At 39.3% G+C, this 22,531-nt stretch overlaps 1 long non-coding RNA gene across 3 annotated transcripts; it reads right to left on the reverse strand.

Annotated features, from left to right (window-relative positions):
• Window positions 1-1,642: 1,642 nt before the first annotated feature.
• Window positions 1,643-20,640, reverse strand: LOC128120399 (uncharacterized). 3 transcript variants are annotated; one of them, XR_008221861.1, is made up of 3 exons: window positions 20,250-20,640; window positions 16,182-16,267; window positions 1,643-1,884 (listed from the first exon to the last, which is right to left on the reverse strand). It is a non-coding gene; the product is annotated as an uncharacterized LOC128120399 (long non-coding RNA). The 3 variants fall into 3 exon arrangements; XR_008221862.1 differs by lacking the exon at window positions 20,250-20,640 and adding an exon at window positions 19,714-20,228; XR_008221860.1 differs by lacking the exon at window positions 20,250-20,640 and having other exon boundaries at window positions 16,182-18,009.
• Between the last annotated feature and the right edge of the window lie 1,891 nt (window positions 20,641-22,531).

Consider the following 22,531-nt stretch of genomic DNA (forward strand, 5'->3'; position numbering starts at 1 on the left):
AGAGTTTTAGGCTAATTCAGCTCAAATATTCCTAGTCCTGTGTCTGAAGTTTTCGGTGTCTTGATCAACAGGAAAATGAACCATTATGGCGACTTTTCAGTATGAGGTGCACTTAATGCATCGCAGGGCAGTTAGTCTCTTTCTGTCACAGTTGGGAGTTTAACACATGCTGGTTTCAGAATTCTGAGTGTTGAAAAGTTTTAGGCAGTCTGCTAGGTGACTGGACCCAGGAGCAAAAATGAGACATTCTCAAGTTCCCTAATATATATATGATAAAATTGGCATCCTGAACCAATAGGATAGAGCATTTGGTAATGGGATTATGCAAGGAAAATACAAAGACTGTGACTCTGTCAAGTGTAAGCCTATGGGAAAAAGAGAAAAAGAATTCCTCATGATCTTAAAAAGTTTAAAAAAAAATTTAAAAATTCCTCATGACTTAAAAAACTGATGTCTTGCCAGGCAGTGGTGGCCAACATCTTTAATGCCAGCACTTAGGAAGTAGAGGCAGGCAGATCTCTGTGAGTTCGAGGGCAGCCTGGTCTACAAAGTATGTTCTAGGACAGCTGGATCTTTACATGGAGAAATTCTGTCTCAAAAAATCAAATACGTAAATATATAAATAAATGAATCCACTGTCTTGTGACACATCATTATGGCAGCCATTTTTCTTTTTCTTTATGCTGATGTCCCTTTCTGCACAACAGCCTATTAAAATTTGCTTCACTTTTGCTAGCCAGCTTGCAGAGACATGTATTTCTCTTGTCTTGGTTTACATGTCACTAAATTTTCAATAACAGCTTTGAGATAGAGGTACTCTCCCTGCCTCATATAGAGGGTGGGGGATGTGGATGCAGGTACATATTTTGTATATTCACTTGTGTGTGCATGTGTAAAAGCCAGGCTATTAGCGTCCAGTATCTTCCACTATTTCTCTCATGAATTTTTAAGAAAAGGTCTCTTAGTGAACCTGGACTTTATCATTTAGGCAGGACTAGATTGTAGACAAATTTCTAAACGGTCTTATTAAATAAGAAACACAGAACCAAATATAGGGGTGAAAGCCTTAGAGACCAGGGAAATAGAGCCACCAGCTAACCTTAACTCACCACACTCCTGTAGATTTCTAAGAGAACTAATTCCTGTCTAGCCAAGCTTTTATTGCTTTGCTGTTCTGCCCTCTCATTGGCTCCTAGTCCAACTACCTCACTTCCTTGTCACTGCCTGTCTGTACAGACCTCCAGGTCTCTATGTTTGGTACTGGAATTAAAGGCACTTGGCTGTTTCCTTGAACACATAGAGACCCTGCCTACCATGTAATCGGATTAAGGGCATGTGCTACCACTGCCTGACTTTTATGTTAATGGCTGGCTATTACCTCTGATCTCCAGGCAAACTTTATTTATTAACGTACAAATAAAATATCACATTTCAGCACAAATAAAATATCACACCAGATGATCAAGAAGACCCCAGGATTTGTGTCTATATCTACCTCTGTACTTCAAACATAGCAAGTGCCTTACCCACTGAGCAATCTCCTCAGCCTACATTTTCTCTCCTATAAGTTTGAGTGTATGGTGGAAGTGCTTTGGATGGGATAACAAGGATGGATGGTTAATGTAGAAAGATGAGCAAGAAGGCGTTTACAACATGTCTTTTATTGTAAGTGGCATTTCTAGTGAAATTATTAAACTGTTAGTTAATAACTGGGAAAGGAGAAAGGTCTTAGGCGATAGTTAATTGTACTGGAATTATTGACTCTCAAATAGAGAGAGAATTTAAGCAAATTCCTGGATGAAGGGCTCCTGTCTCTTCCAATGTCTGATATTTTCCCTGATTCTTTGTCTTATCTCATATGCAGCTGTCACCAAAAAAGTTGATCTGGAAGAGAAAGGACCACAGAATATCCATTACTTGGAGAACAATCAGATCTAGTGTGTCCATATGTTGTGCAGGGTCAAGTTTATGACATTTGGAGGACTCTAGTTGCAACTTCTGCTTTGAACCATGCTCTCTTGCAGTCTGTATATCCAGAGTCTCCCCAATATGCTAGCATTTCAGTGACTGTAAGAATATAGGTTTTCAGTCTCGATTCTCAAAAACGTCCAGGAGTTGCCCTACTGTTCACTCAATTCCTGCTTCACCATAAATGCACTGCCAGGCTCCTCTTCTAGCTGCCTTCCTTCTTCTGGGATAATTCATCTTCCAGGGAGAAAGAGCTAATCACCAGCCTCACCATGTCCCCCTTATTCTCAAGAAACAGGGAACCTCAGACTATTGACTGAATCCCTGCAGCTACAAGTGTGCTGTGTAACAATTTCCTATGAGTTCATACATCCATTTCTGGAAGAAGACTCAGGAAGTACTATTTGAAACATTCTCTTCAAGACAGAGGTTCTCAATCTTTCGTATACTGCCGTCCTTCAATACAGTTCCTCATGTTGTGGAGACCATTAACCATAAAGTTATTTTCCTTGCTACTTCATAACTTTAATTTTGGTAGTGTTGTGAATCATAATGCAAATATATGATATACAAGGATATCATATATTTTGAGGATCTTGTAAAATTCACCAGGGAACCACTCCATTTATACTCTCATTTTTTATGTAAGGAGATTTAAAAAAAATGCTCTTTCAATATTACCTCTTCTTGTTTCTGATCTGCTCTAATTACTGCTTTCATTATGGTATATAAATGTTTCTAGAAATCCATACCTTGTAGCATGAATATTAATGGTACTTATTAATAAAATCAAACCTGAGGCCAGTTATTGGGGTGAACTCTGAAAGATCAGAGAAGCAGAAAAAGCCACAGCCACCTCACCTTGCCAATTCCTCAGCTGATTCTGTTTCCTCAGACTGGAAGCCTCTGAGTCCTCATCTGAATGAATCTCAGCTGAACTGCTGCTAGAAGCTTAACAGTCAAATGCTTAACCAGCCAAATGTTTCTAGTTTCTGGTTTCCACGCCTTATATATCTTTCTGTTTTTGCCATCACTCCCTGGGATTAAAGGCTCTCTTTCTGGGATTAAAGGCGTGAGTCACCATGGTTGGCTGTATCCTTGAACACATGGATTTCTGCCTCTGGAATGCTAGGATTAAAGGTGTGTGCTACCACTGCCTATCCTCTATGTTTAATATTGTGGCTATTCTGTCTCTGACCCCAGATAAGTTTATTAGTGTGCACAATATTTTGGGGAACACAATACCACCACAATACTTCTTTTCTAAAATTTTGAATTTAATGAAATAACGGTTTTCAGATTTTCTTTATAATGATCTGGATTTTATGTTCCTGGATCTTCATGATGTCATGTCTAGTTTATCACCTTGGGCATTTTCACTTTCCTTTGGTGGCTTTGTCTAAGGGTTTATTGATGATGATTTTCCATTCAAAGAACTGGATGTTCATTGATTCTTGGTATTGTTTTTCCCCAATTATATTTCATTAACTTTTACCTTCCACCTATTTCTCTTTTTCTTTGTATTTTTCCTACTGATTTGGTGTTTGTTATGTTTTTTCCAGTGCTATAAGTTGTATCATTAAGCCATTTATTTGAGGCCTCTGTGACTTCTAAATTTAGGCACTTAGAAGCATAAACAGCCTTCTTAGACTGTGTTCCCAACATACCACAAGTTTTCATATTTTTTTACATTTATTTCTTTATTTTTATTTCATGTGTATGGGTGTTTTATCTGCATTTATGTCTGTGCACCACATGCATGTATTGCCTAAAGAACTTGGAGTTACAGATGAGTGTGTGCCTCCATGTGGGTGCTAGTAATTGAACCCAGGTTCTCTGCAAGAGCAGCTAGTACTCTTAACCCCTGAGTATACATGTTATTTATAATAAAGATTTATTAGCACTTATGTTCTAAAAACTCAACCCATGTCCCCTGTAGGCAAAATGCAAGTGCTCACTCTTAATCGCCAAGCCACGTTTTCATTCCTCAAGGACCAAAACTGTCATCAATTGAAACAGTGATGTCTGCTTATTTTTAGCTCCATTTCCTCAGAGAGAAACGTTTTTTTTTTTCAGTCCTTTCATTCTAAGGGAGTGCCTGTCTTTTAAGACAAGACACTTTTCTTTGATGCAAGATTGTTTCTATACCCATTATTGGGAAGATGTGTGTGTGTGTGTGTGTGTGTGTGTGTGTGTGTGTGTGTGTGTGTGTGTGTGTGTGTTGTTCACATGTGTTTGTGTTGCTTGTGGGGAGAGGTGCATGTGCATATAAGTTGGCATTCATTTGTATGCCCAAGGTTGGCATCAGAAAATTCCATCCATCATTCTTCACTTTATTCACTGAGGTAGAGTCTATCAGTTGAACTGAGAACTTGCTTGTGCAGGCTAATTTGCCCTGAATTTGCCCAGTCTCCACTTTCTATGTTGTTGAATTGTTGATGGGCTATCAAGCCCACCTAGCATTCTGGGGTCTCAATATCTGAACTCAAGTTTTCAGAAACACCTGGAAAGTACACTATGCATCATTCTCCCTTGCCTTATTCCTGCCTTTGCATCCATTTTTATAAGTATGTGTGTTTAATTTTTAATTTTATATGCTTGTATTTTATATGAGTGGGTGTTATACCTGCATGTACATCTATATACCACTTGCACTTCTGATGTCCATGGAGCACAGAAAGAGTATTGAAACTCCTGGAAATGGAGTTACAGATGGTTGTGAGCTACCATGTGCATCCTGGAAATGGAACCTGAGTTCACTGGAAAAGAAGCCATTGCTCTTAAACATTGAGCAATCTTTGCAGCCCCTGATTAGTCCAAGATGGGGCAATTGAAAATAATAATAATAATAGTTGTTGTTGAAAGTTGTGTAATTCTTTTTTGGATTTTGTTTGGTGTTATCCTGCTCCTCTCTTGCTTAACTTTCACTCATGTATAGTTTATTTATTCTTGCCAGTGACCTAATGGATGTATTTACATTTCTCTTCAATGTGAAGGGTACCTTCCAGAATCTTATGTAGTTGTAGCTTAGTGGATTTGATATCATTTTTATAGAATGTTTTCTTTTCTTTCTTTATCATGACTGAAAAAATTCTGTGTTTGTTATAATAATCTAGTTTCCTAGTGTGTTTCAAAAGTTGAAATGCTCAATCCCAAACTTTTCTGGATTAAATTTTTCCCCTTGAGAATTTTGCCCCTCTCTGGAGTGTTAGTGCATACCTTTAATCCCAACACTTGGGAGGCAGAAGCAAGCTCTGTAAGTTTGAGGCTATATTGATCAACATAGTGAATTCCAGGCAAGTGAGGGATACATAATGCCACTCTGTCTCAAAATTAAGGGAGAAAGGGAGGGGCACTGGAAGGATGGTTCAGAAGTTAAGAGCATTTGCTGCTTTTTCAGAGGACCCTGGTTTGCTTCCCAGCACCCACATGGGTAAAAGCCCAGTCCATCTCTCTACTCATTGGAATGTTCTAATTTTGCTATCTTGTCTTCAAGCTCAAAGTCTGCCCTGATACATTTTATTGGCAAGCCTTTCCACAAAGCCCTTTGTTACACTGAATGTGTTCCCTTCAAGCATTTCAGTATGATCTTCACTGAATTCCTCTTTCACGTTTGTTTAATTCACTTTCTCCTTTTCATTTAACTGTTTCTTTGTGTCATCATGTGATTTATTGTGGGGTTAATTTTCTTCTTTAATTTTGTTGGCAATACATATAATCATTCATTTGAGGTCTTTGGTATTTCATCTAATCCATTCTGATTGGAGGTCATTTTGGGGAATGGATAATTTTGGGAGGAATTTTTTGTAATATTTGTTTCTCCTGTTATCTTGTTTTCTTCCTCTGATTTCCTGGTGATGAAATGGCTCTGTTGTAACACATCAGAGTTATTTGTAATACCTTCCCTACATGAGTTCATGAGCTCAGTTAACCTACACTCTTGTAAAGGCTACATGGTGAAATTGTTGGACCTGTGAACACATTCTGTTTGTAGTAACTTTTAATGAGTGTGGGAGTACTTGGGCAGAGTGCAAGTAAACGTGTCCTAGAAAACTCTGGTGCCTCAGAGAGTTACTCTTCTGACCCCTGATATTAAGCAAGTTTTTCCCTGTTAGAATTCAGATTTATAAGTACTCTCCCTGTTTCTTGGTTTAATGGCTTTATCATTTGCAAAAGCTTCTTCCAATGTGTCTGTTTTCACATCCTTAAAGTAAGAATGAAAAATAGTACCAGCACTACTTATCCCACAGATGTAATGTATGGAACTCTTTTTTTAACTTTTCAATTTATAAAAAGATTTTTTTATTATTTTAAATATTGTGCTCATGTGTTTATGTGTAGGTACATGCACATGTATGCAGGTGCCCACAGAAACCAGAGGTGATGAATCTCCCTGAAACTGCAGTTACAGACAGTCATAAGCCACCTAATGTGTATATTAGGAACCAAACACTGTGCCCTTTGCAAGAGCAGAATAGTCTCTTAACCAATAACTATTTGTCTAGCCCCTGTACTTTCTTTTTTGTTTAATGTTCATACATACTATATAAAGTGTTTTGAACAAATCCTCACCCCATTCCCTCACCTCCAGTTCTTCTACTATATCCTCCATAATGCTTTCCTCCACATTTCATGTGTTTTGTTGTTGTTGTTTAATAGCCACTGATTCCATATAGGCCTGACTGTGTGCCCATGGGTATGAGACCATGTATTGGAGCTTGGGTAGTACTTTAGGACTCTACAATTTTATATTACTACAAATCCCTAAGACTAAAAGATCATCAAGGAAGAGGGGATAGAAGGATTGTTGAGCCAGAGAGAACAGTTGTTTGCAGAGAAACAGAGTGCAGTTACACACATGAACTCATGGGGATTGTGACATAAGATCAAGCATGCCAGTACCCCAGCATGGATGCAAAAAGGGCTCATGCAGTCCCATCTTTTTCTTATAATTTTGTATTATTAAGAAAATTTCTATTCATTTTACATACCAACCACAAATCCCCATCCCTTTCTTCTCCCATCCTCAGCTTTCCTCCCTCCCATTCTCACCTCCTTCAAGACAAGGTCTCTCGTGAGGAGTCATCAGAGCCTGATAGACTCAGTTGAGGCAGGTCCAAGCCCCTCTTCTTACACCAAGGTTGGGTAAGATGTCTCACCATGCACACCAAAACACTCCAAAAAGCCCACTCATGCCCTAGAGATAGATCCTGACCCCGCTGCCAGGGGCCTCCTTAAGCAGATCAAGCTACATAACTGTCTTGCCTATGCAGGGGTCCTAGTCCAATCCCATGGAGGCTCCATAGCTATTGGTCCACAGTTCATGAGTTCCTACTAGTTTGATTTAGTTGTCTTTGTTTATCCATCATGATCTTGATGCCCCTTGCTCATAGAACCCTTTTTCTCTCTTTGCCTGGACTCCTGGAGCTTGGCTGTGGATCTCTGGATTTACTTCAATCAGTTACTGGATGAAGGATCTATGATGACAGTTAGGGTATTCACTAATCTGATTACCAGGGTACCTAGTTCAGGCACCCCCTCCACTACTGTTAGTAGTCTCAGGTGGAGTCATCCTTGTGGATTTCTGGGAACTTCCCTAGCACCCAGTTTCTCCATATCCTCATGATGTCTCCCTCTGTCATAGTATACTTTTTGTTGCTCTTCCACTTCATCCCTATTTCTGCTCGACCATCCCATTCCCTTATATTCTCATTCCCCATCCCCTACCCTCAATTGCATCCCCTCACCCCCAGTCTACTCATGAAGATCTCATTAATTTTCCCTTCTGAGGACAGTCAATGTGTTCCTCTGGGGATTCTCCTTGTTAGAAAGCCCCTTTGGAGCTGTGGGTTGTAGTCTGATTATCCTTTGCCTTTCATCTATTATCTACTTACAAATGAGTACATACCATGTTTATCCTTCTGAGTCTGGGTTACTTCAGTAAGGATGATATTTTCTAGTTCCATCCATTTTCCTGCAAATTTCATGATGTCACTTTTTTCATGCTGAGTAGTATTCTATTGTGTATATGGACCATATTTTCTTTATCCATTCTTCAGTTGAAGGGCACCTAGCTTGTTTCCAGGTTCTGGTATTATGATCAATGCTGCTATGACATAGTTGAGCACGTGTCCTTGTAGTATGATAGAGCTTTCCTTAGGTATATACCCAAGAGTTATAATGCTGTGTCCTGATGTAGATAGACTCCCCATTTTTGAGAAACCACCATACTGTTTTTCAAAGTGTCTGTACAAGTTTGCACTCCCACAAAAAAATGGAGAAGTATTCCCCTTGCTTCACATGCTCTCCAACAAAATTTGTTATCAGTGTATTTATTTTAGCCATGATGAGCGATGTAAGTTGGTATCTCAGTGTTTTGATTTGCAGTTCCCAGATGACTAAGGATGTTGAGCAATTCCTTAAATGTCTTTTGGCCATTTGTGATTCTTCTCTTGAGAATTCTCTGTTTGCTTCTGCAGCCCATTTTTTAATTGGATTGTTTGGTATTTTGGATGTCTAGTGTCTTAAATTCTTTATATATTTTGGAGATAAGCCCTCTGTCAGATGTGGGATTGATGAAGATCTTTTCCCATTCTCTAGGCTGTCCTTTTGTCTTATTGACCGTGTCGTTTGCCTTATAAAAGCTTCTCAGTTTCAGGAGATCCCATTTAATAATTGTTGTTCTCAGTGTCTGTGCTACTGGTGTTCAATTTAGGAAGTGGCCTCCTGTGTCAATGCATTCAAGGCTATTTCCTTCTTTATCTTCTGTGAGATTCAGAGTAACTGGATTTATGTTGAGGTCTTTGGTCCACTTGGGCTTGAGTTTTGTACATGGAGATTGATATGGATCTATTTGCAGTCTTCTACATGTTGATATCCAGTTATACCAGCACCATTTGTTGAAGATGTTTTCTTTTTTCAACTGTATAGTTTTGAATTTTGTCAAAAATTAAGTGTTCATACGTGTGTAGATTAATGTCAGGGTCTTCAATTTGATTCCATTGGTCCACATGTCAGTTTTTATGCCCGTATCAAGCTGTTTTTATTTCTGTAGCTTTATTATAGTACAGCTTGAAGTCAGGGATCATTACGCCTACAGAGGTTGATTTATTGTACAGGATTCTTTTAGTTATCCTGGGTTTTTTTTGTTTTTCCATATGAAGTTGAGTATTGTTCTTTCCAGGTCTGTGAAGGATTGTGTTGGGATTTTGATGGGGATTGCATTGAATCTGTACATTGCTTTTGGTAAGATTGCCATTTTTACTATGTTAATTATACCTATCCTTGAGCATGGGAGATCTTTCCATTTTTATATCTTCTTCAAATTCTTTCTTCAGGGACTTAAAGTTCTTTTCATACAGGTCCTTCACTTACTTAGTTATAGTTACCCCAAGGTATTTTATATTATTTGTGGCTATTGTAAAGGGTGATGTTTCTCTGATTTTTTTTCCTCATCCCATTTGTCATTTGTATATATACACGAGAGATACTGATACTTTTGAGATAGTCTTGTATCCTGCCACATTACTGAAGGTGTTTATCAGTTGTAAGTGTTCCTTGGTCGAATTTTTGGGGTCATTTATGTATACTATCATGTCATCTGCAAATAGTGACAGTTTGTCTTCTTCCTTTCCAATTTTTATCCCTTTAATCTCCTAGCTAGAACTTCAAGTACTATATTGAATAAATATGAGGAGAGTGGACATCCTTGTCTTGTTCCTGATTTTAGTGTAAGTGCTTTGAGTTTCTCTACATTTAATTTGATTATGGCTGTTGGCTTGCTATAAATTGCCTTTATTATGTTTAGGTATGTTACCTGTATTCCTGATCTCTCCAAGTCCTTATCATGAAGGGTTGTTGGATTTTGTCAAAGGCCTTTTCAGCATCTAATACAATGATCAAGTGGTTTTTTTCTTTCAGTTTGTTTATATTGTGTATTACATTGAAGGACTTTTGTATGTTGAACCAACCTTGCATCTCTGGGATGAAGCCTGCTTGATCAAGGTGGATAATTGTTTTGATGTGTTCTTGGAGTCCTTTTGCCAATATTTTATTGAGTGGTTTTGCATCAGTGTTCATGAGGGAGATTGGTCTGTAATTCTCTTTCTTTGTTGCATCTTTGTTTGGTTTGGGTAGCAGAGTAACTGTAGCCTCATAAAAGGAGTTTGGTAATATTCCTTCTGTTTCCATTGTGTGGAACAATTTAAAGAGTATTGGTATTAGCTTTTCTTTGAAGATCTGGTATAATTCTGCATTGAAACTATCTGGTCCTGGACTTTTTTTTGGTTAGGAGACTTTTGATGACTGTTTCTATTTCCTTAGGGTATATTGGTCTATTTACATAGTTTATCTGGTCTTGATTTAACTTAGGTATGTGGTACCTACCCAGAAAATTGTCCATTTCTTTTAAATTTTACAATTTTGTGGAGTACAGTTTTTTGAAGTATGACCTGATCATTCTCTGGATTTCCTCGTTGTCTGTTGTTATGTCTCCCTTTTCATTTCTGATTTTGCTAATTTGGATGCTCTCTCTCTGCCTTTTCGTTAGTCTGGATAAGGACTTGTCTATCTTGTTGGTTTTCTCAAAGAACCAATTCTTTGTTTTATTGATTCTTTGTATTGTTCTCTTTTTTTCCTTTTTATTGTTGTCAGCTCTTCAATTTGATGTATTCCTGGCATCTTTTCTCCTGGGTGACTTTGCTTCTTCTCCTAGAGCTTTCAGGTGTGCTGTTAAGTCACTACTGTGACATATCTCCAACTTCTTTATGTGGGCATTTGGTACTATGAATTTTCCTCTTAGCACTACTTTCATACTGTCCCAAAATCTGGGTATGTAGGACATTCATTTTCATTGGTCTTTAGGAAGTTTTCAATTTCTTTCTTTATTTCTTCCTTAACCCGTTGGTGATTTAGTTGAGCATTTTTCAGTTTCCATGAGATTGTAGGCTTTCTGTAATTTTGTTGTTGTTGAACTCTAACTTTAAGCCATGGTAGTTTGATAGAATACAGGAGGTTATTCAATTTTTTGTATCTATTGAGATTTGATTTGTGACCAAGTATCTGGTCTATTTTAAAGAAGGTTCCATGGTGTGCTGAGAAGAATGTATATTCTTTTGTGTTAGGGTGGATTATTCTTTAGATACCAACTAAGTCCATTTGAGACATAGCATCTGTCAGTTCCCTTATTTTTCTGTTAAGTTTCTGTCTGGCAGATCTGTCCATTGTTAAGAGTGAGGTGTGGAAGTCTCCCACTCCTAGCGTGTGGGGTTTGATATTTGGTTTAAACTTTAGTAATGTTTGTTTTACAAATGTGTATGCCCTTGCATTTGGACATAAATGTTCAGAAGTGAGACTTCATCTTGATGGATTTTTCTTGTGATGCATATGTAATGTCATTCCCAACCTCTTTCAGTTGATTTTAGTTTGAAGTCTATTAGATATTAGGATAACTACACCAGCTAGCTTGAGTCCATTTGGTTGGAATGTCTTTTCCCGGCCTTTTGCTCTGAGGTAGTGTCTGTCTTTGAAGTTTAATTGTGTTTCTTGTATGCAGCCGAAGGACAAATTCTGTTTTGTATCCTTCTGTTAGCCTGTGTCTTTTTAGAAGTAAATTGAATCCATTTATATTAAAGGGTATTGGTGACCAGTGATTGTTAATTCCTGTAATTTTTTGGTGGTAGTGTTGTGTGTTTCCCTTCTTTGGTATTTGTTGGTGTGTAACTATCTCTTGCCTGTGTTTTCGTGGGTGTATCTGACTCCCTTAGGTTGGATTTTCCCTTCTAGTGCTTTCTGTAGGGCTGGATTTGTGGAAAGGTATTGAAAGTTCAGTTTTATCTTGGAATATTTTATTTACTCCCTCTGTGGAGATTAAGAGTTTTGCTGGGTATAGTAGTCTGGGTTGGCATCCATGGTTCTTAGTGTCTGCATAATGTCTGTCCAGGACCTTCTGGCTTTCAGAGACTCCATTGAGAAGTCAGGTGTTATTCTAATGGATCTGCCTTTGAATGTTACTTGGCTTTTTTACTTTGCAACTCTTAATATTTTTTGTTTATTCTGTATATTTAGTGGTTTGATTATTATATTGCGAGGGGACTTTCTTTGGATCAAGTCTATTTGATGTTCTGTAAGCTTCTTGTATCTTCATAGGCATTACCTTCTTTAGGTTGGGAAAGGTTTTTTCTGTGATTTTGTTGAATATATTTTCTGTGCTGGTATTCTTATCCTTCTTTTATCCCTATTATTCTTAGGTTTGGTCTTCTCATAGTGTCCCAGATTACCTATACATTTTGTGTTATGACTTGTTGGCTTTAATATTTTCTTTGACTGACAAATCTATTTCATTTATCATATCTTCAATGCCAGAAATTCTCTTTTCCATCTCTTGCATTCTGTTGGTTATGCTTGTATCTGTAGTTCCTGTTCATTTACTCAGATTTTCAATTTCCAACATTCCTTCAATTTGTGTCTTCTTTATTGTCATTATTTCAGTTTTTAAATCTTAAACTGTTTCCTTCACCTGTTTAATTGCTTTTTCTTTGTTTTTTGGCTTTCTTTAAGGAATTTTCAATTTCTTTCAAATTTTTGTTTGTCCTTTCCTCAATTTCTTTAAGGGAATTTTTCATTTTCTCTTTGAAGGCCTCTATCATCTTGTTAAAGTAATTTTTAAGGTTGATTTCTTCTGCTTCTTCTGCATTGGGATGTTCAGTTCTTGCTGATGTACAACCACTAGGTTTTGGTGGTACCATATTTGTTTTTATGTTTCTGATTGTATTTTTGCACCAGCATCTGCCTGTTTCTTCCTCCACTTGGTCTAAGTAGTGTCAGTGTCTGAGGGGGCCTCTCTTCCTCCAGTCAGAGCTGTTGGTCCTCTTAGTCCTATGGGCTCTGGTGGGCTCTGTCTCAGGGAGAAGCTGTGGTCTTGGAGTGTTGGTGGGTTTGGAGGGTGGGTTGGGGGATGGTGGTAGTCTGGCCTGCTTGCAGGAGACCTGCCTGCTGGCCTGAGACTAGGTCTGCCATGGGCAGTGGTGTGGGTCCCAGGGGTTGTGCCCCTGGACCCAAAGCCTAGAGGTTGAGCTGATAGGCTAGGGGAACAAAGATTCACCTTAGTCCAACCAGTGTTGGCAGGCTCTGTGCAGTTCCATCATTACCTGAGGAACTTCTGCAATTGATTGCTCCTATGGGAAAGAGTCTGTTTTCATCAGGAACTTTTTAAAGAGTTGGAAAAATAACTCAGGATAGTCTGTGAAATGCTAGAAACATGTTAGTGGTTGCCTGGTCTGGAAAGAGATGCTGGGAATAATTATCTCCTTTGCTACAGAATTGACAGAAGGTTTTATCATTTGGTGCCTGGAGAGCAGAAGGAATGTTCCTTCTTATCACCATCACCCTCATCAATGAGCTTTCTAAAAATTATCACTTTCTCCCTATGAAGCAGGCCACGTTGGTGACACTATGGATACAGAAGGTCTAGGCTGAGATGCTGTTCTCCCACTTACCCTGTGTGGTCTTGGGTGAAGATTGTATCTGGGGCTAGAGTGTGGAAACTTCAATGCTAGCTATACTTGCACTTAGTGCTGTAGTATTGGATCAGAGAACTAACCTTTCTTTGACTTAGTATACCAATGTTAAGCAAAAGTTTTGAAAGTTTTTTTTTTTTTTTTGCAATACAATTCAGTTCTACATATCAGCCACGGATTCCCTTGTTCTCCCCCTTCCCACCCCCCTCACCTTCTCCCCAGCCCACCCCCCCCCAATTCCCACCTCCTCCAGGGCAAAGCCTTCCCCACAGACTGAGATCAACCTGGTAGACTCAGTCCAGGTAGGTCCAGTCCCCTCCTCCCAGGCCGAGCCAAACAATCCTGCATAGGCCCCAGGTTTCAAACAGCCAACTCATGCAATGAGCACAGGACCCAGTCCCACTGCCTGGATGCCTCCCAAACAGATCAAGCCAATCAACTGTCTCACCCATTCAGAGGGCCTGATCCAGTGGGGACCCCTCAGCCATTGGTTCATAGTTCATGTGTTTCCATTCGTTTGGCTATTTGTCCCTGTGCTTTATCCAACCTTGGTCTCAACAATTCTCGCTCATATAAACCCTCCTCATTCTCGCTAATTGGGCTCCCAGAGATGCACCTGGGGCCTAGTCATGGATCTCTGCATCCAGATCCCTCAGTAGTTGGATGAGGTTTCTAGCACAACAATTAGGGTGTTTGGCCATCCCATCACCAGAGTAGGTCAGTTCGGGCTGTCTCTCGACCATTGCCAGCAGTCTGTTGTGTGGGTATCTTTGTGGATTTCTGTGGGCCTCTCTAGCACTTTGCTTCTTCCTATTCTCACGTGGTCTTCATTTACCATGGTCTCCTATTCCTTGTTCATGGATAGGCAGGACTAACATAGTAAAAATGGCAATCTTACCAAAAGCAATCTACAGATTCAATGCAATCCCCATCAAAATACCAACACAATTCTTCACAGACCTGGAAAGAATAATACTCAACTTCATATGGAAAAACAAAAAACCCAGGATAGCCAAAGGAATCCTGTACAATAACACAACTTCTGGAGGCATCACGATCCCTGACTTCAAGCTCTACTATAGAGCTACAGTAATAAAAACAGCTTGGTACTGGCATAAAAACCGACATGTGGACCAATGGAATCGAATTGAAGACCCTGACATTAATCCGCACACCTATGAACATATAATTTTTGACAAAGAAGCCAAAAGTGCACAATGGAAAAAAGAAAGCATCTTCAACAAATGGTGCTGGCAAAACTGGATATCAACATGTAGAAGGCTGCAAATAGATCCATATCTATCACCGTGCACAAAACTTAAGTCCAAGTGGATCAAGGACCTCAACATAAATCCAGCTACTCTGAACCTGCTAGAAGAGAAAGTAGGAAGTAGTCTTGAACGCATTGGCATAGGAGATCACTTCCTAAATAGAACACCAGTAGTACAGACTCTGAGAGAAACAATCAATCAATGGGACCTCTTGAAACTGAGAAGCTTTTGTAGAGCAAAGGATACGGTCAACAAGGCAAAGCGACAGCCTACAGAATGGGAAAAGATCTTCACCAACCCCACATCTGACAGAGGACTGATATCCAGAATATATAAGGAATTCAAGAAATTAGACATCAAAATGCCCAACAGTCCAATTAAGAAATGGGCTATAGAACTAAACAGAGAATTCTCAACAGATGTTGAACATATTTAAGTGTTTCTCAACTGCTTGAGTTTCCTCTTTTGAGAATTCTCTGTTTAGATATATACAACATTTTTAACTGGATGTTTGTTCTCTTGATTTCCACTTTTATGAGTTTTATATATTTTGGATATTAGTCCTCAATGAGTGTGTAGTTGGTAAAAATCTTTTCTAACTCTGTAGGCTTCTGCTTTATCGAAATAATAATGTCCATTGCTATTCAGAGTCTTTTCAGTTTCATGAGGCCATATTTATTAAATTTTGATCTTAGTGTTAACAGTGTTATGTTCAGTCTTTTTGTGCCACTGAGTTAAAGGCTATGCCCTCACTTTTTCTTCTATCAGATTTAGTGAATCTCGTGTTCTGTTGATGTTTATGATCCATTCGGAGTTGAGTTTTTGGGGTGATAAGTATGGATGTATTTGGATCATCCAGTTCAACCAGCATTCATTACCATTATTATGAGATTCATGATTTCTGAAGGAAATGTGTTGTCTGATATTTTAATTAATTAATTTGTTTATTTATGTATTTTACATACCACTCACAGTTTCCCCTCCATCCTCTCCTCCCATTCCCACTCCCACCTCCCTTCTACCACCCCCCCATCCACTCCTCCTTCATCTCCATTTAGAAGGGATAAGGCCTCCCATGGGAGTCAACAAAGCACAGCATAATATGTTGAAGCAGGACCGGACCAAACTCCTCTCCCATGAATCAAGACTGGGTAAGGCATTGATTCCCACCACAGGGAACAGGTTCCAAGGAGCCAGCTCATGTGCCAGAGACAGGACCTGGTCCCACTGCTAGGGACCCCACAAACAGACCAAGCTACACAACTGTCACCCAAATGCAGATGGCCTAGGTTGATCCCATTCCAGCTCCCTAGCTGTTGGTCCAGAGTCTGTGAGCTCACAAACTCAGGTGATCTGTCTCTGTGGGTTTCCCCAGAATGATCTTGACCTCCCTCCCCACCACCATTGCTCATACAATCCCTCCTACCTCTCTTCAACTGGACTCCCAGAGCTCAGCCCAGTGCTTGGCTGTGGATCTCTGCATCTGCTTCCATCTGTTACTGGATGAAGGCTCTATGGTGACAATTAGGATAATCAACAATCTGAATACCAAGCAAGGCCAGTGCAGGCACCCTCTCCACTACTGCTAGGAGTCTTAGCTGGGGTCATTCTTGTGGTTTCCTAGGAATTTCCCTAGCACCAGGTTCTCCCTAAACCCATAATGCTCCCTTTTTATCAAGATATCTCTTTCATTAATCTCTCCCTACACCTTGCCCCCAAATTGATTGACCATCCTGATCCTTCATGTTCCCATCCCTGCCCCTCTACCCCACCCCCAGTTTACCTAGGACATCTCATCTATTTTCTCTTTCCAGGGAGTTCTATGCATCTCCCTTAGGGTCCTCCTTGTTACCTAGCTTCTCAGGGGCTGAGGATCATAGCCTGGTTATCCTTTGCTTTACATGTAATATCCACTTAAGAGTGAGCACATTCCGTGTTTGTCTTTCTGTGTCTGGGTCACTTCTCTAAGGATGATTTTTTTTTCTAATTACATCCATTTGACTGCAAATTTCATGATGCCATTATTTTTCACTGCTGATTAATACTTCTTTGTGTAGATGTACCAAATTTTCTTTATCCATTTTTCAGTGGAGAGGCAACTAAGTTGTTTCCAGGTTCTGACTATTACAAATAATGCTGCTATGAACATAGTTGAGCAAGTGTCCTTGTAGTATGATTGAATATTCTTTGGGGGTATGCCTAAGAGTGGTATTGCTGGGTCTTGAGGTAGATTGATTCCCAATTTTCTGAGAAAATGCCATACTAATTTCCAAAATGGTTGTACAAATTTGCACTCCCACCATCAGTGGAGTAGTGTCCCACTTATTCCACATCCTCTCCAACATAGGCTGTCATTAACATTTTTGTACTTAGCCATTCTGTCTGGTATAAGATGGTGTCTCAGAGTCATTTTGATTTGCATTTCCCCGATGGCTAAGGATGTTGAGCAATTCTTTAAGTGTATCTCAGCCATTTGAGATTCTTCTTTTGAGAATTCTCTGTTTAAATCTGGAACCTATTTTTAAATGGGATTATTTGGTATTTTGATGTCTAGTTTCTTAAGTTATTTTTTATATGTATTTTGGAAATCCGTTTCCTGTCAGATGTGGGGTTGGAGAAGATGTTTTCCCAGTCTCTAGGGTGCCTTTTTGTCTTATTTGCCATATCCTTTGCCTTATAGAAGCTTTTCAGTTTTGGGAGGTCCCATTTATTAATCGTTGATCTCAGTGTCTGTGCTGGTGGTGTTATATCTAGGAAGTGGTCTTCTGCGTCAATGCGTTCAAAGCTACATCCCACTTTCTTTGCTATCAGGATCAGTGTAGCTGGATTTATGTTGAGGTCTTTGATCTACTTGGACTTGAGTTTTCTGATTGATGATAGATATGGAGATATTTGCAGTCTTTGACATGTTGACATCCAGTTATACCACCAACTTCTGTTGAACATTCTCTTTTTTCCATTGTTTATTTTTGGCTTCTTTGTCAAAAATCAGGTGATCTTGGGTGTGTGGATTTATACTGGAGTCTTTGATTCGATTCCATTGATCCACCTGTCTGTTTTTAATGCCAACCAAACCGTTTTTATTACTGTAGTTCTATAGTAGAGCTTGAGGTTAGGGATGGTGATACTTCCAGAAGTTCCTGAATTGTACAGGATTGTTTTGGCTATCCTGGGTTTTAAGTTTTTCCATTTTTCAGTTCTGTGAAGAATTGTGTTGAGATTTTGATGGGGGTTGCATTGAATCTGTAGATTGCTTTTGGTACGTTTGCCATTTTTACTATGTTAATCTCACTGATAAATGAATATAGGAGATTATCCATTTTCTGATATCTATTTCAATTTCTTTCTTCAAAGAGTTAAAATCCTTGTCATATAGGTCTTTCCTTTGTTTGGTAAAAGTTACCCCAAGATATATTACATTATTTGTGGCTATTGTAAAGGGTGTTGTTTCTCTGATTTCTTTCTTAGCCCATTTAACATTTATATACAGGAGGTCTACTAATTTTATTGAGTTAATCTTGTATCCAGCCACATTACTGAAGGTGTTTATCAGCTATAGGAGTTCCTTGGTAAATTTTTTGGGGGTAACTTATGTATACTATCATATCATCTGCAAATAGTGAAAGTTTGACTTCTTCCTTTCCAATTTGAATCTCCTTGATCTCCTTTTGTTGTTTTATTGTTCTAGCTAGAACCTTGAGTACTATATTGGTTAGATATGGAGAGAGTGGATATCCTTGGCTTGCACTGATTTTAGCTGAATCACTTAGACTTTCTCTCCATTTAATTTAATGTTGGCTGTTGGTTTGCTGTATATTGCCTTTATTATGTTTAGGTATGCACCGTGTATCCCTGTTCTCTCCAGGACATTTATCATGAAGGCATGTTGGATTTTTTCAAAGGCTTTTTCAGTATCGAGTAAGATAATTATGTGCTTTTTTTTTCTTTCAGTTTGTTTATATGGTGGATTACATTGACAGATTTTTGTACATTGAACCATCCCTGTATCTCTGGGATGAAGCCTATTTGATCATAGTGGATAATTCTTTGATATGTTCTTAGATTCTGCTAGCTAGTATTTTACTGAGTATTTTGCATCAATATTCATAGGGGAGACTAATCTGTAATTCTCTTTCTTTGTTACATCTTTGTTTGGTTTGGTATGAGGGTAAATGTCACCTCATAACAAGAATTTGGTAGTATTCATTCTGTTTCTATTGTTTAGAACAATTTGAGGACTATTGGTATTATCTCTTCATTAAAATTCTGAAAGAATTCTGTACTAGAACCATCTGGCCCTGGTCTTTTTTGTTGTAGTTGTGAGAATTTAATGACTGTTTCTATTTCCTTACAGGTTATAGGTCTATTTAAATTGTTTATCTGATCTTGATTTAATTTTTTTATTGATACCTATCAAGAATGTTGTCTATTCATTTTAGAATTTCCAATTTTGTGAAATACAAGTTTTTGAAGTATGACCTAATGGTTCTCTGGATTTCATCAGAATCTTTAGGTATGAAATTTTCTATTCATTTTACATACCCATTACAGATCTCCCTTTCCTCCTTCCTTCCTCCCTCCTCCTGCCCTCCAACCTTCCCCTCCAACTCACCCCCTATTCCCACCTCCTGCAAGGCAAGGTCTCCTATGGGGAGTCAGAAGAGCCTGATACATTCAACTGAGGTAGGTCCAAGCCCATCTCCCCTGCAACAAGGCTATACAAGGTGTCCCACCATAGGCACTGGGCTCCAAATAGCCTGCTCAGGTACCAGAGACAGATCCTGATTCCACTGCCTGGGGCCCTCCAAAACAGTTCAAGCTAAACAGCCATCTTGCCTATCCAGAGGGCCTAGTCCAGTCCCATGGGGGCTCCACAGTTGGTACACAGTTAATGAGTTCTCACTAGTTTGGCTGACCATCTCTGTACATTTTTCCATCATGATCTCCATGTCACTTACTCATAGAATCCCTCCTCTCTCTCAGTGATTGGACTCCTGGGGCTTGGCCTGGTGCTCGGCCATGAATCTCTGCATCTGCTTCCATCAGTTACTTGATGAAGGCTCTATGATGACAGTTAGTGTATTCACCAATCTGATTACCAGAGTAGGCCAGTTCAGACACCCTCTCGACTATTGCTAGTAGTCTAAGGTGGGGTCATCCTTGTAGATTCCTGGGAATTTCCCTAGCACCCTGTTTCTCCCTATTCCCATGATGTCTTCATTTATCATGGTATCTCTTTCCTTGCTCTCCTACTCTATCCCTGTTCCAGCTCAAACCTCCTGTTCCCTTTTGTTCTCATCCCACATCCCCTACTCTCCATTGCCACCTGTCACCCCCAGTTTGCTCATGAAGATCTCATCTATTTTCCCTTCCCAGGGCAATCTATGCATTCCTCTTAGGGTTCTCCTTGTTAGCTAGCTTCTCTGGAGCTGTGGACTATAGACTGGTTATCCTTTGCTTTACATCTAGTATCCACTTATGAGTGAGTACATACCATGTTTGTCCTTCTGAGTCTGGGTTACCTCACCCAGGATGATAGATTCTAGTTCCATTCATTTGCCTGCAAATTTGATGATGTTGTTTTTCACTGCTGAGTAGTACTCCATTGTGTATATGTGCCACATTTTCTTTATCCATTGTTTGGTTGAGGGGCATCTAGGTTGGTTCCAGGTTCTAGTTATTACGAATAATGCTGCTGTGAACAGAGTTGAGATATGTTCTTGTGGTACGATTGAGCATTTCTTAGGTATATGCCCAAGAGTGGTATAGCTGGGTCTTGAGGAAGATTGATTTTCAATTTTCTGAGAAACTGCCATACAGATTTCCAAAGTGGCTGTACAAGTTTGCACTCCCACCAACAGTGGAGGAGTGTTCCCCTTGGTCTACATCCTCTCCAACATAAGCTATCATCAGTGTTTTTGATCATAGCCATTCTGACAGGTGTAAGATAGTATCTCAGAGTCAATTTGATTTTCATTTCCCTGATGACTAATAATGTTGAACAATTCCTTAAGTGTTTTTTGACCATTTGAGATTCTTCTGTTGAGAATTCTCTGTTTAACACTGTTGCCCATTTTTTAATTGGATGGTTCGGTATTTGATATCTAGTGTCTTGAATTCTTCATATATTTTGAAATCAGCCTGCTGTCAGATGTGGGGTTGGTGTGCTAGGGAAGTTCTCCAGAATCCACAGGATGACCGAACCTTAGACTACTAGCAGTAGTGGAGAGGGTGCCTGAACTGGCCTCTTTGGTAATCAGATTGGTAAATATCCTAACTGTCATCACAGAGCCTTCATCCGTTAAATGATGGAAGCAGATGCAGAGATCCACAGCCAAGCACCATGCTGAGCTCCAGGAGTCTAGTCGAAGAGAATAGGGATTCTATGAGCAAGGGACATCAAGATCACGATGGAGAAATGTACAGAGATGACCAGGCAAAATTAGTGGGAACTCATGAACTGTGGAGCAATAGCTGTGGAGCCTCCATAGGACTGGACTAGGCCCTCTGCATAGGAGAGACAGTTGTTTAGCTTGACTTGCTTAAGGGACCCCCCGGCACTGGGATCAGGGTCTGACCCTGGTGCATGAGTGGGATTTTTGGATCCCAGTGCCTATGGTGGGATATATTACACAACCTTGGTGCAGGGGAAGGGTCTTGGACCTGCCTCACCTGAATGTACTAGGCTATGCTGACTCCCCATGGGAGGCCTTTCCTTGGAGGAGGTGGAGATGGGAGGTGAGTTGGAAGGGAAGGCTGGGGGGTGGGAGGAGGGAGGACAGGAGGTTCTAAGGTTAATATGCAAAATGAATAGAAAATTTCTTCATAATAAAATAGGAACAAAATACAGTTTTTTGAAATCTTTAAAGGAAAAAAGCTCAATAAGTAAAGCATTCATTAGAAAATAGCAATGGAGTAGATGATGTAGATGAAAGAAGATAAAGAAATGAAGATAAGGAATTCTTGCAGGAAGATGATCATGAAGGAAGAAGAATACCCATGAACACAGCAGTTAAGACCCCCTTGTGAATGATTGAGAGATGGCACCTGTGAGTCTGTGGGGTAGAGAGGAGGATGTGAAGTAGACTCCAAACATCAAGAACATATTCTATGAATTTGTAGAAGAAAATCACACAACTTTAGTCCTCCCCCAAAACCAACTAAAAACAAAACAAAACAAAAAGGCACATCATCCAGCAATGGAAGCCGCCATTCAGATGCACAAATTGATGTGATTTTGTACCAAAAAGACTTTTCTCAAGACATTGTATGAGTAGTTAAAATGTCAAGAGCACAGAATAAGGAAAGTGGTAACAGGCAAGTGTGTGGTTACCTATTAGCACAATAGGTTTTTAAGCTGAAACTCTACTACCAGAAAGCATAGGCTTTTTTTTTCATGCCCTGAAACAAACAAAATTGCCAAGTGAGATAGTTGTAGTCAGCTGTGTTATCCAATAGAAATCAAAGAATAATTTACAGCCTTACATGGTAAGCCTAAAATAAATCACTGCACAAATACTAAGCTGTCATTGTACAAAATTCTTAAAGGAATGCTGAACACAGAGAAGAACAATGATGAACAAAATTGAGAGCTTAAGATATAACAAAGGTTACTGATAATGTGCACATCAGAATAAAAAAACACTAAATATTAGTAATTCAGAAAACTAGGAAACTTTTCAGAGAAGTAAGACACAATGTAATACATATTATGCCACAACACTAAATGTAACTGGCCTTAGTTTTTTTATTTGAAACTGAACACTGGCAACCTGG

The sequence above is a fragment of the Peromyscus californicus genome, unplaced genomic scaffold, assembly GCF_007827085.1.
Source record: "Peromyscus californicus insignis strain IS unplaced genomic scaffold, ASM782708v3 Scaffold_2__1_contigs__length_46816999, whole genome shotgun sequence".
NCBI classification, from domain to species: domain Eukaryota; kingdom Metazoa; phylum Chordata; class Mammalia; order Rodentia; family Cricetidae; genus Peromyscus; species Peromyscus californicus.